The 23567-nt window shown below is 40.8% G+C and overlaps 2 pseudogenes; one reads left to right on the top strand and one right to left on the bottom strand.

The window, feature by feature from the left end:
- Positions 1-3403: 3403 nt before the first annotated feature.
- Positions 3404-12385, bottom strand: LOC142449181 (tropomodulin-3-like; annotated as a pseudogene).
- Positions 12386-13592: 1207 nt separating this feature from the next.
- On the top strand, positions 13593-18587 carry LOC142449179 (nucleosome assembly protein 1-like 1; annotated as a pseudogene).
- The last annotated feature ends 4980 nt before the right edge of the window (positions 18588-23567 follow it).

Here is a 23567-nt window from a genome sequence, read left to right as displayed (position 1 = left end):
CCTGCTGTGGGGGCACACCTGTCCTGCTCAGCACGGACATCTGTCCAGGGTTTTACATGAGCATGTTGAACCCCCATCGGACACCTTGCTGATCCAGGAAGTTGGGGGGTCGGGAAAACTAGCAATTTTTATATTTTGAAAGAGTAAGTTGCTAACTATGTCGCCTCTTGGGAGAAAGATATGGAAAAGATACTACTGAATTCTTGAGGTTATACAATTAATAAAAGTATATTCATTTGTTAGTCTATCTTAAACTTGCCAAACATAATTAATAAATGAAAAATGAAATACTAAAGAGGTCAATAATAATCTATTTCTCTACCAATAGCATAAAAGGTACTAGCATTTATATTATCTTCTTATTAAAGGTCAGAGCTATTTAAAATTTTTAAAACTATATTGCTGCAGAACCTTCTGTTGCTGTATCTGCATAAGATTGCTATAGGGTGTACCAAACTTATTTCATAGTGCTTTACACCCCCAGAAAACCCCATCATGTTAATTACCTCCGATTTGTGTGTTTAACAACAGCTTTATTTTCCCCCACTGGAAACAACAACAGCAAACTGAGTTGAGTGTTAAGCATTTTTTCAGGAAAGACAATAATTTTTCTATTCAGATACTTTTTACTATTTTTAAAAACTTTTTACTATTGTTGTTATTGTTAGGAACCATTGAGTTGGCTCCAACCCAGAGCGACCCACAGCACAACAAAAGGAGACATTGCACGGCCCCGTGTCTCCCAATTGTTCCTATGCCTGAGTTCGTTGATGCTACCATTGTGTTAATCCGTCTCATCGAGAATCTTCTTCTTCACTGCCCTTCCATGTTACTAAGCATGATGTCTTTCTCCAGGGGCTGGTCTCTCTTGACAACAACCTGTTCAACGTATGTAAGACGAAGTCTTGCCATCCTTGCCTCTAAGGAGCACTCTGGTCTTACTTCTTCCGACACGGATGAATTTGTTCTTTTAACAGTTTATGGAACTTTCAATTTTCTTCTCCAGCACCACAATTCATAAGGTAGATCAATTTCCATTTTCTTTAAGTATAGCCAGATTGCTTTCCACAGTGGCTGTACAAATCTGCACGACCACCAGCAGTGGAGGAGGGTTCCTACTTCACCACAGCCCCTCCCACACTTGTTGCTCTCTGATTTGCTGATCTGGGCTAGCCTCAGGGGTGTTAGGTGGTGTGTCATGGTTGTTTTGATTTGCATTTCTCTTATGGCTAAGGACTTCAAACACTTTCTCATATGCTTATTGGCCATATGGCTCTCCTCCCTAGTGAAAGTTCTTTTCAGTTCTTTTGCCCACTTCCTTAGGGGGTTAACCATGTTCCTCTTTTTGCGGGTCATGATGGTGTTGTAGATTTTAGTAATGAGCCCTTTGTCCGATGTGTCATTACTAAAAATCCTCTCCCAGTCTGATCCAGCACCACAATTCAAATGCATCAATTCTTCCACAGTCTTCCTTAGTCAATGTCCAACTTTCACATGCATATGATGCAAGGGAGAACACCGTGGCTTAGGTCAGGCACACCTTAGTCCTCAAAGTAACCTCCTTGCTCTCCAATACTCTGAAGAGGTCTGTGCAACAACAGATTTACTATTGCATTGTGCCTTTTGATCTCTTCACTGCTGCTTCCCTGAGCATTGATTGTGGATCCAAGCAAGACCAGATCCTACATACTTCAAGCTTTTCTCTATTTATCATGATGTTACCCATTTTTAATGTTAGCTTCCGCCCACAACTATATTTCCTTTTTCCCCTTCCATCATCTTTTAAAAAAATTGCTTTATTAGGGGCTCATACAACTCATCACAAGCCATACATACATCAACTGTGTAAAGCACATCTGTACATTCATTGCCCTCATCATTCTCAAAACATTTGCTCTCCACTTAAGCCCCTGGCATCAGCTCCTCATTTATTCACCTCCCTCCTTGCTCCCCCTCCGTCATGAACCCTTGATAATTTATAAATTGTTATTTTGTCATATCTTACCCTGTCCGACGTCTCCCTTCACCCACTTTTCTGTTATCAATCCTCCATGGAGGAGGTCACATGTAGATCCTTGTCATCAGTTCCCCCTTTACAACCCACCCTCCCTCTACCCTCCCAGTATCGCCACTCACACCACTGGTCCTGAAAGGATCATCCGCCCTGCATTCCCTGTGTTTCCAGTTCCTATCTGTACCAGTGTACATCCTCTGGTCTAGTCAGACTTGCAGTGTAGAATTGGGATCATGATAGTGGAGGGGGCGAGGAAGCATTTAGGAACTAGAGGAAAATTGTGTTTTACATCATTGCTACATCACATCCTGACTGGCTCATCTCCTTCCCAAGACCCTTCTGTAAGGGGATGTCCAGTGGCCTACAAATGGGCTTTGAGTCTCCACTCCGCACTCCCCACCTCATTCACTATGGTAAGATTTTTTGTTCTTTGATGCCTGATACCTGATCCCTTCGACACCTCGTTATCTCACAGGCTGGTGTGCTTCTTCCATGTGCGCTTTCTTGCTTTTGAGCTATGCTTCTAAACAAAGCATGGAACTTGGCAAAGGTGATGACTTTGCTTTTAAAAAGAAAGGGAATATGGATTGTGATAAGAGTTGTATGAGTCCCTAATAAAATGTAAAAAAAAGAAAGAAAGAAAAGAAAATGATTAGGGCAAGGAATGTACAGATGTGCTTTATACAATTGATGTATGTATATGTATGGACTGTGATAAGAGTTGTATGAGCCCCTAATAAAACGTTTAAAACAAAAAAAAAAAAAGAAAGAAAGGGAAAACAAACAAACCAATTTAGGTGTTCTGAAATGTGTCAGAAAGATAAGGTGGTTGGACCATGTGAAAGACTGATTCCTCTTTATGGAGACCTGTCTTTGTTCTTACACAGTTTTGCCATATTGAAATCATCTACTTTAAAATCCTGGCAACATGTTGTTCTCTTGAAACAAGGAAAGAACATACCCTTGCCAGGTCCATGTATTTTTAAAATTAAATGTTAATGTCTCCAGCTCGTAGATAAAGGAAAGTGTTTAGTTGTCTCATACCTACAAGGACAATCGGCAGTCTCATTATCAGCAATGTCTTCTTGGATTTAAAAGAAAAACAGGCCCTCAAAGTGTTTATGTCCTACCGAAATGACTTCTGACACTGTTCTGTTTTGTGTTTTACAATTGGTTAAGCTAAATTAAAATGAGTATCGCAGAGAATTGAAATAATGTTTTTCAAAATACAAAAAGGTCACCCACTATTTGAAATAGTAACTACTTAAGCTAGAATAGATTCATTGTTTTGAGAGAGAGAGGGAGAGAGAGAGAGAGAGAGAGGGAGAGAGAGAGAGAGAAAGATTACTTATCTTTTTCCTCCCACCCAGGACAATTTTGCATCTAATCTCACCAAGGAGAGCCTTTGGTGAATTTTGGAAGTCTTGCAAAAGTTATATCCTGGCTGACTGATTGGTGGTCTTCTTCAAGTCTTCTCTTGAGAACGAAATCATTGTTTTTCATTGTTGCATCTGCTTCCCTGGTTCGGAGTCCCTGCTGTATAAATTGACATCCAGATGTAGGGATATTTGTATTTTCCTCAAGTGTCTTGACCAGTTCCAACTCTGCAGCTGTCCCCAACTACTGTCTCTTGTTAATCTTGAACTCTGCAGGCGTTTCATTATCTCTCAGCCATCAAGCAGTGCTAGATCTCAGTTTCTGTAACAAAGTGGGACTCTACCTTTAAACTCTTCAAAGTTTTGTTAACTTTCATCATATCTGTAAAGGCAGTAGCAACAGGGCCATTGCTCTGGGTGGCTGAAACATTGATATATTTCACGTGGGTGTTGGTTTCCAAAGTCTTGGCAGAAAGTTTCAGGGTAGGGTTTCTTTTTCTTTTTTAAGACAGTTTAATTGGCATGTAATTTACACAGCGTACACTTCAATAGTCCAATTGTTCAATCATATCAAGAATTGTACAATCATGACAATATCAATTTTAGAACACACCCCCCACCCTGAAGGATTTCTTTATATGACTCAAATTCACTTCAACAAGACAAACATCATTTTCTTTAATTCTCTTTAAATTTTCTTCAGTGTTTATCGTATTTGGTAGTTCATTAAATACTAGAAAAATCTTTTACCATTTACCACATTTGAAAAATGTTCTTTGTTGACACCCTTACTAGTTCCCACTACATTACAGAACTGTGTTTATTATCAAGTTGTGTACCCCAAAAATAGCTACAAGGTCACACAATTCTGTATCAGATGTACTCCATAAAGATTCTTCCAATTCTGGATCTACCACTATTTTTGCTTCTGTAAATGTCTGTCTAGGTTCTGTTTGTAGGTAAACATTTGCCTTTGTGTTCTACAGTGTAAGGCACACAGACCTCCCTGTTCTTCTTCTCCAATGCTTCTGGTTCCAAATACAAATGTCCCCATGGTGGACTTTGATATGTGGCTCTTCTGTTGGAACCCTGTGGGCAAAAGGGCATTCTCTAGGTCCAGCTCATCAAGAACAACCACACCACCACCACCACCACCATCATCACCCCCAAAAAGAAAAAGAAAGACCAGCTTCCGGTTGTTTCCGTTTTACATCGGATAAATCGCAAAGGAGCTCATCTTCATCAAGGCCCTTGTATTTTGCTATGTCCTTCCAAATGGTCGTGCCATGATTTGCAATGTCAGACGTCACTTATAATCAGAAGTGAAGCTGACTGGTGCCCTCTAGAGTCACTGACCTCCTTTGAAGACCCCTGGGTCTGCAGACAGCTGCAGTCCCAAGGCCTCCGTCAGCTCCCCAGGGAGTTGCTAGATCCATCTCCCAGCAGCAACCCGGCTCCACAGGACTGTCTTTGAGGTTCATCTCCTTTCAATTTCATAGTGCTTTTGATGCTGAATATGTTAATAAAATGATTGAAATGGCTCTAAATAATATAATTTTTGCTCTCGGGCAAAGCAGATCTTCCCTCTAGGTTGAAGGAACCTAGGAGGAAGTCTTGAGGATAAAGAGCCAATTCTTTTTTCTGGTGTAATTATCTCAAATCTCCTTTCTCTCACAATGAATAGATTTTCTGCTTTAATATTAAAAAATATCAAATTCTTGTTTTATTTTTTTGAAATAGGATGCATATAAAAGTAATTGCTCTTGAAGTGGAAAATGTCCAAGAGCTGATGGAAAAAAATGCTGAGCTTCAGGCTAATGTTAATCTAAAACATTTGGAGGAATATGAGGTCCAAAGGAACCATGAGTAGTCAAAGTAATGAATGAAATTATGGAACTACTTTTAAGTAAAAAAGGAAGATTAAGTAGGAAAGATAATCCAATGGGAATATGCATCCAAAAAGGACAAAACATGATGCTATTTTGAGGAAAGATGACACACACTCTCCTGAGTCTCCCACTGGATACATCAGTATAACATATTCCTTGAATAATAGAATACATTCAAGGGAAATGAGTACTGTGAAAAATAAAATGCACCACATGAAAATTGATGTTCTGTGCACGAGTGATTAGGTGAGTAGGCCAGCTATCTAAAAGGAAGGGGCGGGCTTGGGAAAGAGAGGTCCCTGTGCTCCTTCACATCGGACTCTTTCCACAGGAAAAGCAAGCGTGAGCGGGCCATTCCAAGGGCAGGGCGTGTGGGTGTGCGGTAGTTGCAAAAATGCAACTCATCAAGAACTCTGATTTTCTTTTAAAGTGAAACACTGGTATGTTAATTCCCTATTACTGCTGTCCACCACCCACCACTTGTCTGTCGGTTTGTCGTACTGTGGTGGCACTGCTGTTGCTGTGGTGCTGGAAGCTATGCCACGGGTATTCCAAATGCCAGCAGGGTCACTCAAGGTGGAAAGGTTTCAGCGGAGCTTCCAGACCAATAATAGACTATAAAAGAGGCGTCAGTAGTCTCCTGGGGAATTAGCCACTGAAAACCTTCTGGACAGAATAGAAATATTGTCAGATAGTGCAATCCTGGAGTAAAGAAGGAGAATATTGTCAGAGAGAGTGCCAGAAGGTGAGCCCCTCTGGTGAGAAGGCATTGAAAGTATGACTAAGGAAGAGCTGCCTTCTCAAAGCAGAGCCGGCTCTTATGACTTGGATGCAGTAAGGTCTCAGGAAGTAAGGCCTGCTGGAGTAAAGCCTTCAGGACCTTCGTTTGCTGATGGGGCATGGCTCAGAAGGAGAAGAAATAGCTGAAAACATCAATTAAAAATCAGAACTTGTGGGCCAGCCCCAATCCCAACTACTAAGTAGACACCTGTCCCTCCCCCCAGAAGTATTTCTTCCAAAGGACGGCATTGAATCTGCATCTCCAGGAGAGGGACATATCTAATTGGACCACATGGGAGCAGATGAAGGGAGAGGAGGAGAGAGTGGAGCACATCCTGGCCCAGCAGGCCTTGAGGGTGATGTTCCCAATTAGAGCAGCCAGACCACAGAGAGGACCACATGGCTGGCCAAGTATGAGACACAACGCCCCTCACTGACCCATACTACTACAGGGGACAACACTAGAGACACAGTGTGGGAATTGGATCTGGTCTGATCGCACCACACTAATGCAAAACACTAAGGGGGTGCAACAGAACAGCAAGGGAATGGAGCGGCGAGGTTCCCAGGGAAAGCTGAAGGTGGACTTTGGGGCCAGGGCATGGTGCCCCAACAGACTGGACTGGAAAACACTCCTAAAGGCCAACAAACAATCCTTGAACTAACTGCAAGCTTTTCTTTCTTGTTGTGTTTTGTTTTTTGTCATTGGTTTGTTATTGTTGTAGTTTTGTTGTATATTGTTGCTTGGTTTTGCTCTGTCTTGTTTTTGTGCATGTTATTATTTCTGCAGGTCTGTCTAAATAAGATAGGCTGGATGAACAATCTGGAGGAGAAAACAACACCGACAGTTCCGGGGGGACATGGGAGAGGAGGAGGTTGGGGAAAATATAGTGGTGTTAACAAACCCAGGGATAAGGGAACAACAAGTGATCTAAATTGTTGGTGAGGAGGGTGTGGAAGGCCTGGTAAGGCATGATCAAGGGTAATGTAACCAAGAGGAATTGCTGAAACCCTCGTGGGGACTGAGCATGATGGTGGGACAGGAGAGAAGTCAAAGGAAATAGAGGAAAGAGCTGGGAGGCAAAGGGCATTTATAGAGGTCTAGATAAAGACATGTACGTATGCAAATATATTTATATATGAGGAAGGGGAAACATATCTATGTGCCTATATTTATAAGTTTAATATTAAGGTAGCAGAACGACATTGGACCTCCACTGAAGTACTCCCTCAATGCAAGAATACTTTCTTCTATTAAATTGGCATTCTATGACGTTCACCTTTCCAACGCAACCGCTGAAGACAAAGCAGGTGAATAAGCAAATGTGGTGAAGAAAGCTGATGGTGCCCGGCTATCAAAAGACAAAACATTTGGGGGTTTTAAAAGCTTGAAGCGAAACAAGCGGCCATCTAGCTCAGAAGCAACAAAGCCCACATGGAAGAAGCACATCAGCCTGTGTGATCACAAGGTGCCAAAGGGATCAGTTATCAGGTATTGTATTAGACAGGGTTCTCTAGAGAGATAAAACCAGATTGCTGATAAATATATATATATACATATATATATATCACACAAGAAATGAACTGTTAAATTATATACAGATAGATAGAGATATAACACAAGAAATGAACAGTTAAATTATAAAGCAGTACAAATGGCTCAGTGCAACTCACTCCCATGAGAGAGTTGTGAGACAATGGCAGTCCTTCAAGTCTTGAGAGCCACCAGGCAGTCCTCTGTAGAGAGAGCTAGGCTATTCCAGCACAGGCAGCAAACAGCAAAGCAGGTTACCAACCGTCAGCCAGGTCACCAACCGTCAGTCCCCAGCTCCAGAGATGTAGATTCCAATTCTCTGGCGAGGCAAGTCTTAAAGGGACCTCAAATTACAGCAACACAGTTCACAGGTTAGGTGTCTGACAGGTAGTGTAGCTTGCAAATTAAGGCACAGAACAAGCAAGGCAGCTGCACACTGGTCTGATGATCAAAGAGCAAGAGACAAGAAAGGCAAGGCTCACCGAGTTATTTATCTCTCCGCCCTTCAATTAATCCCACATGTGTTTATCAGCCAGCCTGGCACAATAAACTATCTCAGGCATCCAAGAACAAAATATCATATTATTGTATACTCACCTCCATGATACAATCGCTGAAGACAAATGGGTGCATAAGCAAATGTGGTGAAGAAATCTGATGGTGCCAGGCTATCAAAAGGTATAGCATCTGGAGTCTTAAAGGTTTGAAGGTAAACAAGTAGCCATCTAGCTCAGAAGCAACAAAACCCACATGGAAGAAGCACATCATCCTGTGAGATCATGAGGTGTCGAAGGGACCAGGTATCAGGCATCATCAGAACAAAAAATCTTACCATAGTGAATAAAAGGGGAAGTGAGGAGTAGAGACCTAAAGCCCATTAGTAGGCCACTGGATATCACATTACAGAGGGGTCTTGGGGAGGAGACGAGCCAGTAAGGGTGTGATGTAACAATGATGAAAAATACAACTTTCCTCTAGTTCCTAAATGCTTCCCCCCCCCCCCCCTGACTATCATGATCCCAATTCTACCTTACAAATCTGGCTAGACCAGAGGATGTACACTGGTACAGATAGAATAGGAACTGGAAACACAGGGAATCCAGGGTGGATGATCCCTTCAGGACCAGTGGTGTAAGAGGTGATACTGGGAGGGTAGAGGGAGAGTGAGTTGGAAAGGGGGAACCGAATACAAGGATGTACATGTGACTTTCTCCCTGGGGGATGGACAACAGGAAAGTGGGTGAAGGGAGACTCGGACATGGCAAGATTTGACAAAATAATAATTTATAAATTATCAAGGGTTCATGAGGGAGGGAGGAGTGGGGAAGAAGGGGAAAAATGAGGAGCTGATGCCAGGGGCTTAAGTGGAGAGCAAATGTTTTGAGAATGATGAGGGCAGTGAATGTCCAGATGTGCTTTACACAATTGATGTGTGTATCGATTGTGATAAGAGTTGTATAAGCTCTTAATAAAATGATTAAAAAATCAGAACTTGTAAAAAAAAGTCTGATTCAAGGAAAATTGAATACTGTGAAAAACAAAATGCAACACATAAAAATTGATGTTCTAGACCTGAGTGATTTAAAATGTACTGGTATTGGCCATTTAAAACTTTTAAATGATATGGTTTACTATTTTGAGAATGAAACAATCAAGTGAAATGGTTTTGCATTCATTATCAGAAAGGATATTTCAAGATCTATATTGAAGTATAATGTTGTTTGTATAGGATTATTTCTATTCACGTTCAAGGAAACCCAATCAATACACTATTATTCAAACGTATGCATCTACTACCAAAGCTAGTGATAAAGAATTTAAAGTAGTCAACCACTGTCTTCAATCTGAAATTGAGCAAAAATTGAATTAAGATGCATTGATAATTGTTGGTGATTGGAATGCAAGACTTGGAAAAAGAGGAGGAAGGAATAGTGGTTGGAAAATATGGCCTTAGTGCTAGACAGGAAGCTGGAGATCACATGCGATGGTTTTGCAAGACTAATGATTTCTTCATCACAAATACCCTTTTACAACAGCATAAAAGGCGACTATCCATGTGGACTTCTTCAGATGGAACGCTCAGAAATCAAATTGACTAAATTTGTGGGAAAGGCTCAATAGGAAAGCTCAGTATTAACAGCTAAAACCAGGCCAGGGGCTGACTGTGGAGCAGACCACCAATCGCTCATATGTAAGCTCATGTTGAAGGAAAATTTAAAGAAGTCCATGAAGTCTTTCAGAATACAATCTTGAGTCTATCCCACCTGAATTTTGAGAACATCTCAAGAACAGACTTGATACATTGATCCTGGAGAATATTAATAACTTGGAGAACTGTGGGAAGACATCAATAACATCTTACATGAAGAAAGCAAAAGAACATTAAAAGGAAGGAAAGAAAGAAAAGATCAGTGAGGATGTCAGAAGAGATTCAGAAACTTGCACTTAACTGTATAGTAACTAAGGCCCTTGGAAGAAATAATTTAGAAACAGAACTGAACAGAAAACTTCAAAGGGCAGCTGAAGGAGACAAAGAAAAAGTATTGTAATAAATGCGCAAAGCCCTAGAGTTAGAAAAACAAAAAGGAAGAACATGTTCGGCATAACTTAAACTGAAAGAACTCAAGAAAAAAATTTAAGTTGCAAAGTACGTGAGATGAAGCCTGCCATCCTTACTTCTAAGGAGCATGCTGGTTACACTTCTTCCAAGACAGATTTGGTTGTTCTTCTGACATTCAGCAGTCTTCACCAGCACCATAACACAAATGCATTGATTCTTCTTTGGTCTTCCTTATTCAATGACCCACCTTTACCTGTATATGAGGCAATTGAAAATACAATAGCTTTTGTTAGGCATACCTTAGTCCTCAAGCACCATCTTTGCTTTTCCACACTTTAAAAAGATCTTTGGAGCAGATTTCCTCAATGCAATGACACATTGCTGTTTCTATGAGCATTGATTGTGGATCCAAACAAGACTAAATCCTTGACAACTTTAATCTTTTCTTTATTTATCATGATGTTCGCTATTGGTCCAGGTGTGAGGATTTTGGTCTCTTTTACATTGAGTTGTAATCCATGCTGAAGGCTGCGATCCTTGATCTTCACCAGTGAGTACATCAAGTCCTCCTCACTTTCAGCAAGCAAGATTCTGTCATATTGCAGCTTGTTAAGCAGCCTTTCTGCAATTCCAATACCACATTCTTCTTCATATAAGCCAGCTTCTCTGATGATTTTCTCAGCAGCTTGGCCATCTAACTGGAAGAGATCTGTATTTCTACCCATTCCAAAGAAAGGTGTTCCAACCGAATTCTCAAACGATTGAACAACATCACTGGTATCACTTTCATCCTAGGACACCTAATCACTTATCTCGAACCCTTCAGAACTCTTGGTCTCTGCCACAGAAATGGCAGCATTTAGATTAATGCAAAGCTGTATTAACATCTGAGATCCTATTAACATCACAACGAACATGGACCAGGACAGGAAATGAACCAGCCTTGCTTTAAAATGCTGAAATTTCTGGGCTATCACCAGTATCTGACATAGGCTATTCTGACTGATCCAATTGAGAAGTTCAGTTGTCCGTCACTATTTCAGATTTCTTTTCTGACAGTAGAGAAGATGCTGGCTTAATTTGACACAGAAGAAGAAATTCATATAATTCACATTCAATGTGGAGAGACACTTACCTCAATGACAGGTGACTGACGTAGGTTTCTCGGGGCCCAAAGTCATGGGTTAAGGGCACCTATTTCCCCCTATGAGCCCTAGTTTTTGAGATAAAGAATATATGCCATAGACCACTCTTTACTCTGTTTGCTCATAAACAATGGGAATATTTTAATGTAGTGCTAGCTAGCTTGAGCTAGAGGAAGTGCACACGGGCTTTATTTAAAGTAGTTGTGTTGTGATAACTATTTAGGTCAAATTATACTTCACATAGTGTCCTTTGATCCAAACTATATTTTAACAGTGAAGATTACATGAACTTGGAATTTTCCAAAGTACTTTTTCACCCTTTGTTAGGAACCGAAAATCAGGCAATTCCAATTTGTTCTTTTTTTCCCATGCAATGTGTTCTTTTTAGAGGGGTGTCCGAAATAAGAGTTACTGTAAAATAGAAGATCCTTGGTGGTCTAGTGGAGTATTGTGTTTGACTGATAATCACAAGGTCAGCTATTTGAGTTCACCCGCTGCTCTGCAGGAGACTTTCTGCTCCCTCTAAGAATTATAGCCCCCGAAACCCACTCTCTCCTATAGGGCTGTTATAAGTTGTGATTGACTGGTGTGAGTTTGATACAATAAACAGAGACTCCAAAGCTCTAAAACTCCAAATGGGTCTGTCAGTGTTCAAATTTCTTTATTCAAATTAAAATATCCCCATCTTATTATCAGATGGGACAATTTCTCCACCTGTGCACAGAAGCTCTTAAAAGGAAAGTTAGAATTTTTCTTATAAAGAAGCTTGGTGTCGACCTCACCGCTGAAACGTTTAACATGAAAGCTCCTTAGAGGCAAAGACAGCAAGACTTCATGTTTGGACATGTTGTTCATACTTTGGACATATTGTCAGGGGAGACCGGTCCCTGGGGAAGGACATCGTGTTTGTTAAAGTGGAAGGGCAGTAAAAAAGAGGAATACCTCCACCAGATGGACGGACACAGTGGCTGCATCCATGGGCTCAGGCACAGGAACCATCGTGAGGAGGGCGCAGGACCATGCAGGGTTCCCTTCTGTTGTACAGGGCGTTGCTATGGGTTACCACGAACTCACCGGCACCTGACATCACGCTCGTTGACTTCTATGTATTAAGATGTGCGTGGAAACGTTTGTTGCAAAATTTGAAGAAGAAAAATTTAGGCCTTCAAAGTATTTATTGAAATTGCTATGAAGTCAAACATTTTCAACACTCTACATGTGCCTTTTCATTTTTTTTTTCCTTTTCCACTCAAGCTGTGCTCTGGCTTTGAGGTACACAACTTCTAGTCTCTGTATATATTGTACAGCCTCTAAAGTATTTAGTTGATTTGAACTCATAGGGACCTATAGGACAGAGAAAAACTTCCCTTTGGAGTTTCCAATCCTTTAAAGCGTTCACAGGCTCCAGAATATCTGGCGGGTTTTAACCACTGATCTCATGATCGGCAGTGCAATGCATAACCAACTAGCCACCACGGGTACATATGCAGCTTTCCTTGGCAGTCCTAAATAGCTCATTCCTTCTCAACTATTTCTTTCCTTTTTTTGTCTTACCCTGAAATTTATGGGTCTGAATTCTCATATTTAAAACAAGGATTATAGATTAATATATCTTAATAGCTGAATATATATTGAAACATCATATCTAAGAAACTAGAGCTGATGCAGCCGATCTAATGCAATGTTCTGAATCAGCATCCCAAACAAGCCCAGGAATAGACTTAAAAACCAACACTCCAAGAAAAAAAACTTTTTTGAGATTGGGCTGTTATGTTAATGTGGTTTTAGTTGATTATATAATTTTGCTTGACATTTCTGTAGAACTTTGTTGTATACTAAAGTTGCATAAAAGCCATAAGCTTCAGAAGTTCAACCAGGTTCTGTATTTGTACATATTTAGGTAACAGTAAAATAGAAATCGGGCAGGTCACCAACCAGAGGATCACACATGTCTCTCCTTTCAAAACTATCCATTTGTTACTCAAGTTCGAAGAGTGCTGTTTGGGGACAGCAATTGAGAGTTGGAATGACTGTTGAGGGTAGGAAAATAGAGACTAGAGAAAAGAGCCTCCCGAAGAGCAGTTGGAGGTTAGCAGGGGAATACTCAGGAAAGAAAACAAGAGTCGCGGTGAGAAATGAGCCCCCTCTAAGGTAATCGCTCACTTCCCTGCCAGCCATTTTGTAATGCCTGATAGGACCACACAGCTGTGAGGGTGCTAGTGTAGGCAACAAAGGGAAAGGGGAGAGATCTCCCCAGCCCCTTACTACCAGAAAGCCTATTTCATTTGGTAGCCATGCACGGTACTGACCTTCCTCCCCTTGCCAATAGGAGGGATTATGTAACCCGTTCTAGTAAATAAAATACAAATGTAAACCATTAGGTACGGCTGTCAGAAAGCTCCTTTAAAAGAGGCGCTGTCTGCCTTGGCCTGCCCTGTTTTGCCTTTGTCTCTCCTCCCTTTGTTATCTGAAAGCACAGCCTACTCCTTGGTTGGTGGAGAAGCATTGAGAAATTATGAAGATTCCTGTACTACGGCCCTTCAGATCTATTATCACCTGCAGAGGAAAAATCTGACTGAAGCCATTGTTAGGATTTCATGTTACATGTTAGTAAACACAGGCACACAGGAATTGTGTAAACCCTCAGGGCTCCGTCTAATACTGTGTGGAGGAAGCTGATAATGGTGGAGACTGCCTGCTCTACAGACCTTGACCAGACTCCAGACTTTGACCCCACCAGCTGCTGGGCCACAGTTCACGTGGGCAGCTGTGGAGGAGAGCCCAGGGCATCATGAGGCACCTGAAGAGTCGTCATCAGGAAAATAAAGGCCAGGGCTCCCCAAATCCAATCCCCTGAGAATTCAAAGGGAAAGTGCTCTCTTAAGAGAAGGATGAACATGGTTATTTCAAACTACCTATATTTAGCACTTCCTGAAAGCGGCTATTTTGAGTCATGTGTGAATGAAAACAGGGCACATTAGAGTGTGGATGGAAGCAGTAAAAATATAACCGAGAGGAGAATTATAGCAAAGAAAATGAGATTGCCATATATTTCAGCTTCATTCTGGCTGATTAATCGAAATCACGGCCTTCCATTTGTGGGAGCCTAGTAAAGAGAGAGCATGCTCAACATTGCAGTTAGATATGGGATACAGAGGAAAACTTGAGTCCTGCCTGGTAACAGCTTCAGCCATTGTATGTAATCACTGTTGTGACATATTGAAGTTCACTATGTGGGCGACACTGGGCCAAGCCTTTTGCTTACATTGTTGTTGGATGCAAGTCAGTTCCATGGTCCAATTCACAGAGAACCCTGTGTAGAACAGAATAAAATAATGCCTGGCTCTAAGCCATCCTTACAAGTGTTCTGTTTTAGCCCAGTATGGCAGGCAATGTGCCAACCCATTTGTCCATGGTCTTCCTCTTAATCACTGATCTACTTTACCAACCACGATGTTGTCTCTCTCTTTTTTTTTTAAACATTTTATTAGGGGCTCATACAACTCTTATCACAATCCATGCATATACATACATCAATTGTATAAAGCACATCTGTACATTCTTTGCACTAATCATTTTCTTTTTTTATTTTCTTTTTTTACATTTTATTAAGGGCTCATACAACTCTTATCACAATCCACACATATACATACATCAATTGTATAAAGCACATCCGTATATTCTTTGCCCTAATCACTCTCAAAGCATTTGCTCTCTACTTAAGCCCTTTGCATCAGGTCCCCTCCTTTTTTCCCCCTCCCTCCCCGTTCCCCCCTCCCTCATGAACCCTTGATAATCCACAGATTGTTATTTTTTCATATCTTGCCCTATCCGGAGTCTCCCTTCCCGCCCTTCTCTGCCATCCATCTCCCAGGGAGGAGGTCACATGTGGATCCTTTTAATCAGTTCCCCCTTTCCAACCCACTCACCCTCCACTCTCCCAGCATCGCCCCTCATACCCCTGGTCCTGAAGGTATCGTCCACCCTGGATTCCCTGTGCCTCCAGCTCCCATATGCACCAGTGTACAGCCTCTGCCCTATCCAGCCCTGCAAGGTAAAATTCGGATCATGGTAGTTGGGGGGAGGAAGCATCCAGGATCTGGGGGAAAGTTGTTCTTCATCAGTGCTATATCGCACCCTGACCGACTCATCTCCTCTCCTAAACCCCTCTGTGAGGGGATCTCTAGTGGTCGACACTTGGGCCTCGGGTCTCCCCTCTGCACTTCCCCCTTCATTCACTATGGTATACACACACACACACACACACATGCATACACACACACACACACACATATATATATATATATATATATATATATTCTTTTTTTTTCTCATAACGTCTTATACCTGGTCCCTTTGGCACCTCGTGATCGCACCGGCTGGTGTGCTTCTTCCATGTGGGTTTTATTGCTTCTGAGCTAGATGGCCGCTTCTTCACCTTCAAGCCTTTAAGACCCCAGACACTATCTCTTTCGATAGCCGGGCACCATCGATGCTGTCTCTCTTGATCCTTACAATAGCCCTAAGAGACTATAATTCCCAGTGAGTTAAAGAAAACCAAACTAATTAACAATAAATTAACTCTGACTCATGTGTGTCCTTGCAGAACCTCGTTCCATATAGTGTTCAATGGTTGACTAGCAGATCAGGAGGTCTTTCTTTCAAGATATCTTGGAGTGGATTTGAACCTTCAGCTTTTAGGGTAGCTGCCAAATGCACTAACTTTCTGCACCATCCAGCAACTTCACAATTGAGGAACTCACTGCCACAGAGTCTACTGCGACTCGCAGCAACTCTGGAGGACAGGGTGGAACTGCCCCTGTGGGTTTTCCAGGACCATCAGAAGGAGAGCCACCAATACAGCAAATTCAAAATCTTGGTTTGAAGTCATGGAGGTCACGGCCAGAGGCATTAGAATCTGTGGGTCAGAGACCATAAGACTGTGGGGTAATTAGTTTATTGTGCCCACCTGGCCGATAAACGCATGTGGGGTTAATTGAAGAGCTGAGAGATAAATGGCTTGGTGAACCTTGCCTTTCTAGTTCTTGGGTCTCTTGCTTTCTGATGGTTGGACCAGGGTGCAGCTGCCTTAGCCAGTTCTCTGCTTCAGCTGACAAGGCTGACTTCCTGTAAGACATCCCTGAGGAGAAGCCACATGGACCTACCCCAATTCAGCCCTGGGTGCTGGAGCACCCGTGTGGAGACCCCTGCCAGCGCTGAGATGCTTGCTTATACAGTCACTGATTCGGCTTTCCTCCTGAAGTTCGCGCCATTGCTTGTGTTTTGTGAGGTGGAGGAGGACTTTGTGGATTGGTGTTGGACATATTGGCTAATGTTGGACTTGTGGGCTTGGGCAGCACTGGATTGGGATGTTTTCTTGATGCGCACTTAACCTTTATATAAAACTCTCTCTTATCCATGAGTTTCTGTGGATTTGTTTCTCTAGAGTATCCAGACTAACACAGACAGAGACCACAGGATGGACCAAAGGAGCCTAGGCAGGGACCAGAGGCAAGGGAAGGAGACCATGAAATTGATCGAAGGAACAGTACTGACACGATGAGACTGTGAGGCAGAGCTGAGGGCCCTCTTTGTGATTCATGGAGACAGAAGTCAACGAATCACATGGCTGAGAGTCCGAGAACTGGAAAGAGACTTGGCCATTGGTTCAGGAGAGGTTTTGCTGTGGACCAATGACTATCTCCTTACTGTTTAGTAATCGACTTGTGGTAACATGTTAACTACCATAACAAACTCCCTTTGTTGAGAATATTGTCACTGAGTTTTGTGTGACCATTGCAATGGATTATTGAACCCAACAAAGTACAGTGTCCTGGGAGGGACAGTTGGAGTCAGAAATGGTAAAGGAGGGTGGAGCGTGCAAGCTTATGTGACCTCTGCCTCACGGCAATAGGAAAGGCACAGGTGTCAAATATGAGCCCCCTCCTCTTTTCTCACAAACATTTATTGGTTTATTTCTACCAAATTAACAAGGAGCCATTTGCCATTGCCTACTCACGGTGACTCCATGTGGTTTTCAGTGGTTAATATTCTAAATAGTGTAGAAACAAATCACCAGACCTTTTTTTTATGAAGGGCGGGGAGAGGGTGGCGCTAAAATGTCCAATTGCTCAGTCATCGAGTGGCCTAGTGTGTTAACCAGGTGTGCTGCCCAGGAATTCCTTTTATCAAATTAGAAAATTCTAACTCAGAATAACACCCCATTAAGAATGATTCAAGAGACTGCCTGCGCAGCTCCTAGTGCCTGGCTCTGCATTCTAGCCACTCCTAATCTGGACTTCTTATAATGTGACTCACATAGACAATTTGCCTCAGTTAGTTCATTTGCCTTGAGTTAATGCTCTTAAAAACTTCAAGTTGCATGTGAACAGATAGAAGCTAAATTCTATGAGGAAGATTATGATCTTGAAAGAAAGTACGCTGTCCTCTATCAACCTCTATTTGATAGTGTTTGAGATCATTAAAGTAATTTATGAACCCACGGAAGAAGAATTTGAGTGGAAACGTGATGAAGTGGATGAAATTGTAGAGGAGCTGAAAGAAAAGGCCAAGGTTGAGGAGGAAAAGAAGGATTAAGAAAAAGAAGACCCCAAAAGAATCCCTGAAACTGTGTTGACTGGTTTTAAGAATGCTCAGTGATACGGCTCAGGAGCAGGATGAACTCAGGAACATGATGAAGCACTGGAACGATGGTGAAGTGAGTGCCCAGATGTTGGCCAGTCTCTGAGCTTGTCTTAGAGTCGCACTTTGAACCCAATGAGTTTTTCACAAATGAAGTGTTGACAAGGCATACCAATGAGATCTGAACCAGGTTATTCTGATCCCTTCTCTTTTGATGGACCAGAAATCATAGATTGTATGGGGTGCCAGACAGATTGAAAAAAAAGGAAAAAATACTATGTTGAAAAATATTAAGAAGGAGCCAAATACGAGGGATGTGGCACAGTTTGTACTGGGAGGAAAACTGTTCCCAACGGCTCTTTAATTTCTTTTCCCTCATGAGGTTCCTGCAAGTAGAGATTTGGATGCTGCCGCTGAAGCTATTTTGCTGCAGACTTCGAAATTGGTCACTTTTTATGTGAGCGTATAATCCCAAGATTAGTGCTATCCTTTGCTGGAGAAGCCATTGAAGAAGAAGAAGGTGATGATGAAGAAGCAGATGAGGAAGGGAAAGAAGAAGAGATGAACAAAATGATCCAGACTGTGACGTGAAGAAGGATCAAAGCCCAGCAGAGTACGAGCAACAGTGGAGCAGGTCTGCAGCTTGAGGACCGCCTGCACTGCTCTACCTTCTGCTTCACTGGAAAGGATGGATTTACATCATTTGACAAGCCTATTGAAGTGGTTGCTGTTGTTTATTTACTTGCTTGCTTTTGTTTTTTGCAGTCTAAAATTAAAAGGTCAAATACGAAAAAAAAATGACTCAAGAAAGTGTTTTGAAATGGATTATGGTGATGGTTGTAGAACTCTTCCTTATGTGATTGAACTATTGAATTGTATGATATGTGCATTATGTGCCAGTAAGACTGTTCACAATTAATAAATAAATTCAGAAAAGAATGACTCGATTCACAGAAAGCTCTGAAGACTAAGATGGAAGGTGAAGCCAGAAATGGAGGAAGACTGTTTCCACTGCTGATCTGACGCTGGTGAAAGAGCACATGACACCCAACGTCAGGAGGTGAAAGCTTTCAACAGATCTTTTTTACAGCATATGATGTAATTTTTAATTATTTAGAGCATGATTTGGTTTTATTTTCTCAAAGTTTTAGAATATCATAAAATATTGGGAAAATTTAAACTCATGCTGTTTGAGCTATTCCGTTTTCCATAACAGAGATATCCATCTGCCTTTCAATTTCTTTTTTGCCCTCATTAATAACAGGTCCCAAATTTCTAGATGAACACGTGACCTCCCAGATAAAAGACTAAATTCCAAGACTCCTTGGCCACTGTAAGTGGCCTCGTGAATCAATGTGTTCAATGCGGAGAACATAGATGTTTTGACTGTGTGTATGTTTCTTGATGCCCACCTCCTTGCTGCCTGCCTATAGAGAAAATTTGATAAACAGAATTCCAGCAGCCACTGTGCGGTCATTAGGACATGGCCCATAGCCTAGAGAACGAAGAGCTGAATCACTAAATGAATCTGATCTCTCGTGAATTCCTGGAGCCATTGGATTGCTTTTTATGTGACATTGTTTGTTATTTTTGTTGTTAGTGACCTTAATAAGCCAAGTCCAACTCGTGGCAACCTTATATACAACAGAATGACATGTTGAAAGGTCCTGAATCATCGTCTCACTGACCTTCATATCAATGTGTTTGAGTCTCTATTTTGCGTAAGTAACTACGATTTTGTATTTTCTTGTTATATTCAACAAAATCTAATCACAAGGATGTGCTATCCTTAATTTAAGACATTAAAATACTTCAGTCTGAAGTTATGGGTTCATATTTGTCAAGGTCCTCAATTTATCCCTCAAATATGTCACTTAATGGTGATACTGACATCACCGGTATCAAAACCAAACCAGTTGGGTTCTCTTTGATTTCAACGATCAGGTAATTGAATTTCAACAATAAGTATGTGACTGTCAAAGAGAAACAGAGAGTGTTAAACCACCTCCCACACAATGTTTTAAATATAGTGGACGGATCGGATGATGCTGGCCATGATTGTATCAGAGTCACAATTTTCATTGTTTACTTGAAAAATAACTGAAGAGCAGGATGCATGTAGTGAGTCACCAACTGCTCTAGAGGACAAAGCAGCTGATGAGCTGACATTTAAGTAAGTCAGTTTTCTTTCTATAGCAAGATGCGGCACTTATCTTGGGGTAGTTTCTATAAACCATACCACCGGTGGTGGGATTCTAATAAGTTAACAACCGGTTTGCTGCCCTAATGGCCATTTAAGTATTAAACAGTATAGACTGAAAAGTAGTTTATTATTTCAGACAGCTAATAGTAACACAAGAACAATAAAAGTAGACTTTTATAAGAAATAGTTTTAGAATGTTAATGAAAAATATTAAATAATACCTGATAAAATGCAATAAAATTGTTACTTGATTTATTTCAAGATTGCTTCTTGAGAGGCATGCTGACTTTACGCAGGCGTCGTTGACTAGGTGACCTATGCTTACCTAGCTTTTCATCGCAGGCGCCCATCCTTTAGAGGTAGGCCAATCAGACAATAGTCAATATGTCTGATGGATTCGAAGGAGTTAGGCAGCTTCTCTTCTCTGAGAAAATTATGTTCATCTTTGAACAACTCCATTCCGCTTCTGCTGAACTTACAGCAATTGTTCTGACACTATTTTCAGCACTTCGAACACTTTCAGGAATGGAAAAATTCACTAGTAATCACTTGTGGGAATTTGTAGCATAACACAGAGCTGAAACAAATGGCAGGATGTCACCCTCTGGTTGGTTGTCACTTGTTATCTTTATGTTATATGTTTGTTTACTGAAGTAACAAATGCAAAAGAATAAAAATATAGTATTTCATCAAAAGTATAACATGTTTTATGAAATGAATAAATAAATGTTACAAGCATTGTTCCATCTAATTTTTTTGTACCTTTGGATGGAAAGAACATTATTTTGGGCACTTAGAATAAGCTATTGTGCAGATGAACATTAACAGAGAGTAAGGAATCTAAGTTTGTGATTTCCACATTAGGCACCTGCCCAGACACCAACCTTAGGCACAACCTTGATTACAAGTTTCATTTTAATAACCTGTTTGCCAAACTCAACGAAAAATTAGGTTTTGGCTGCCAAGCTGGTGCCAACTGACTGAATCCCACCACTCCATCCAACCTACAACAACGTAATCAATATTTGAACAGATAACAAAACATATCCTGATATATGGATTCTCTGTATACAGTAAGATGTTCCACTAGCATATGATTAAACTATGAAATGCAATCTGCTAATGCATTTAAACCATTGGTCTTAAGAGATATCCCCAACTGACAAAGGAATTTTAACTAAAATTGAACTGTGTTTTCTGAAAACATTTGTAATACATTTTGAATCTGATTTTGTAGGACTCTTTGATAGTGTAAATGTATCTGTCTCTGTGATAAAAATACATTTTTGGATTCCTTCTTTTTATTTAATTTTATACTTGTAAACATTACTTTGCACTCATTATTTTTAAAAACTTAAAATTTGATTGGTGTATGAGTGATGGTGAAAGTTTGATAACTTGATAAACTTTCATAGAAAACAACTAAAAATAATGAAACAAAAACCTGATGGGTCCAGTCCCATTATATAAAGCTTTCAGATATTATCTCTAAATTGAACATTATTTTTCTTTGTTTGTTTGTTTGTTTGGTGGTGGGGCACAGGGCATGGGGTGGTCACCTGTTTTATGAAATTAGGGAAATTAACATACTCTCTTGGACTGACATCTTTATTGTATGCGACAGAGATTCAGAATTCTTTATGACATAATAAAGCCGCCTATAGTTGTAACCATTTTATCTATACCTTTTCTCATTGAACTACACATATAGTGGGGTAAGAATGCAATTTAACAAACAACAAATTATATGCAACAAACATGAAAGCATACTATTCAAGAAAAAATACACAGTATTATTAGAATATTAGCCTGGATGACATCACAAAAGTCCCAGTGACACTGGAATAACTGTTAAGAATGCAATTACTAACCCAGTGGGATCTCCACACACACACACACACACACACACACACACACACACACACATGTATATATATACTTTAGATATGAATGATTTTTTAATTCACACTTAATCATAAATAGAAAAACAATTAGATCTTACAGTACATCCCTGCTCTCATGAAGTCATCTTGGAAGGTATGGGTGTCTAGCATGATCTGGTGAAGAAACCAAAAGGTGTCTGACCATTAAAAGGAATCGCACCTGGGGTTTTAAAGGCTTTTCTTAAAATAAGCAGCCATCTAAGGGAGATGTCAGATAAATCCACATGGAAGGAGCTCACCAGTCCATGTGATCCAAAGACTACAAATAATAAATTCCAAGATCAAATGAGGAATTTATGTTAGAATTTAAATTCTGAGCACCCAGTTGGCAGAAGGGCATGGATGACAGTGAAAACCTAAAATCCCTTTACAGAGCCCCCGCACAGATGAAACCTCTGTTGAACTCCCGCGGACCAGTGACCAGGCATGTAAGTAGCCTCACCCCTGGACAGAGTGCATTGGAAAGTGGATCAATGCAGATACATTGTTCTTGTTGTTAGGTGCTTTCAAGTAAGTTCAGACTCATAACGACCCTAGGTACAAAGGAACAAAACTCTGCCCAGCCCTGCACCATCTGACAATTTGTCTCATGTTTAAGTCAGGATTGCAGCCACTGTCAGTCCAACTCGTTAGGCATCAACTTCTGAAAAAAAGTCATTGCAAACCCTATGAAGCAAAATTCTACACAGACATACACACAGTTGTAATGAATCAGAATAAACTGGCCTATGACAGCTTTTTTGGGTTGTTTTTAGTTCCTTTTAAACCACTGAGATTTTGAAGCTTGGTCCTTACTATGGCACAGACTAACAGCAAGCCCGTGGTTTACAGAAATGTTTCACAAAGTTTGTGGGAAAAGTCCATTATCTTTCGATTTCACTTTTCCGTGACATTTTGAAGTCCTTTTGTATAATCTCAAAGAGTAGAATTTTCTTTCTGTCAACAATTTCATTTTAAAATTAAAATAAGTGAATAAATGAATAGAACATAAATAGCACAAATAAAATACTGTGAAGGACGAACAAAAATATGTATGAATTATTGAATGGAAAATCAACTTGCTCTGTAAACCATCCAAGCCTTTTTTTGTTGTTGTTAAAAAAGAAAAGATTTAAAAATAAACAAAACTTGTCACTGGAGTCATGCCTGCCTGGTAAACACAATCCCTGGGAGGAAACGAGGGAGGCTGCGCTGCCTGCCCATTATACAGCTAAAGAAACGGAATCTCAGAAAGGAGATGTGACTTGCCTGGAGCCAGTGCCAGACAGTGGGAGAATGTACTTACTAATCTGGAATCTAAATTTCTAATTGTTATGGCACAATCTTTCCCAACTTCTTTATTTTGAAAAATGGGGGTGATGAACCTTGAGTCACAAAGGGTGAAACTGAAAGCAAGCCCAAGATAAGAGCCACAACCCCCTGAGAGCCCCTGGCACAGCGGGAGCCTCATGTCAGCTGAGAAATGCGCCCCAGGATCCAGT

The sequence above is a fragment of the Tenrec ecaudatus genome, chromosome 5 (assembly GCF_050624435.1).
Source record: "Tenrec ecaudatus isolate mTenEca1 chromosome 5, mTenEca1.hap1, whole genome shotgun sequence".
Classification (NCBI taxonomy): domain Eukaryota; kingdom Metazoa; phylum Chordata; class Mammalia; order Afrosoricida; family Tenrecidae; genus Tenrec; species Tenrec ecaudatus.
This window is presented reverse-complemented; position numbering and strand designations above follow the sequence as displayed.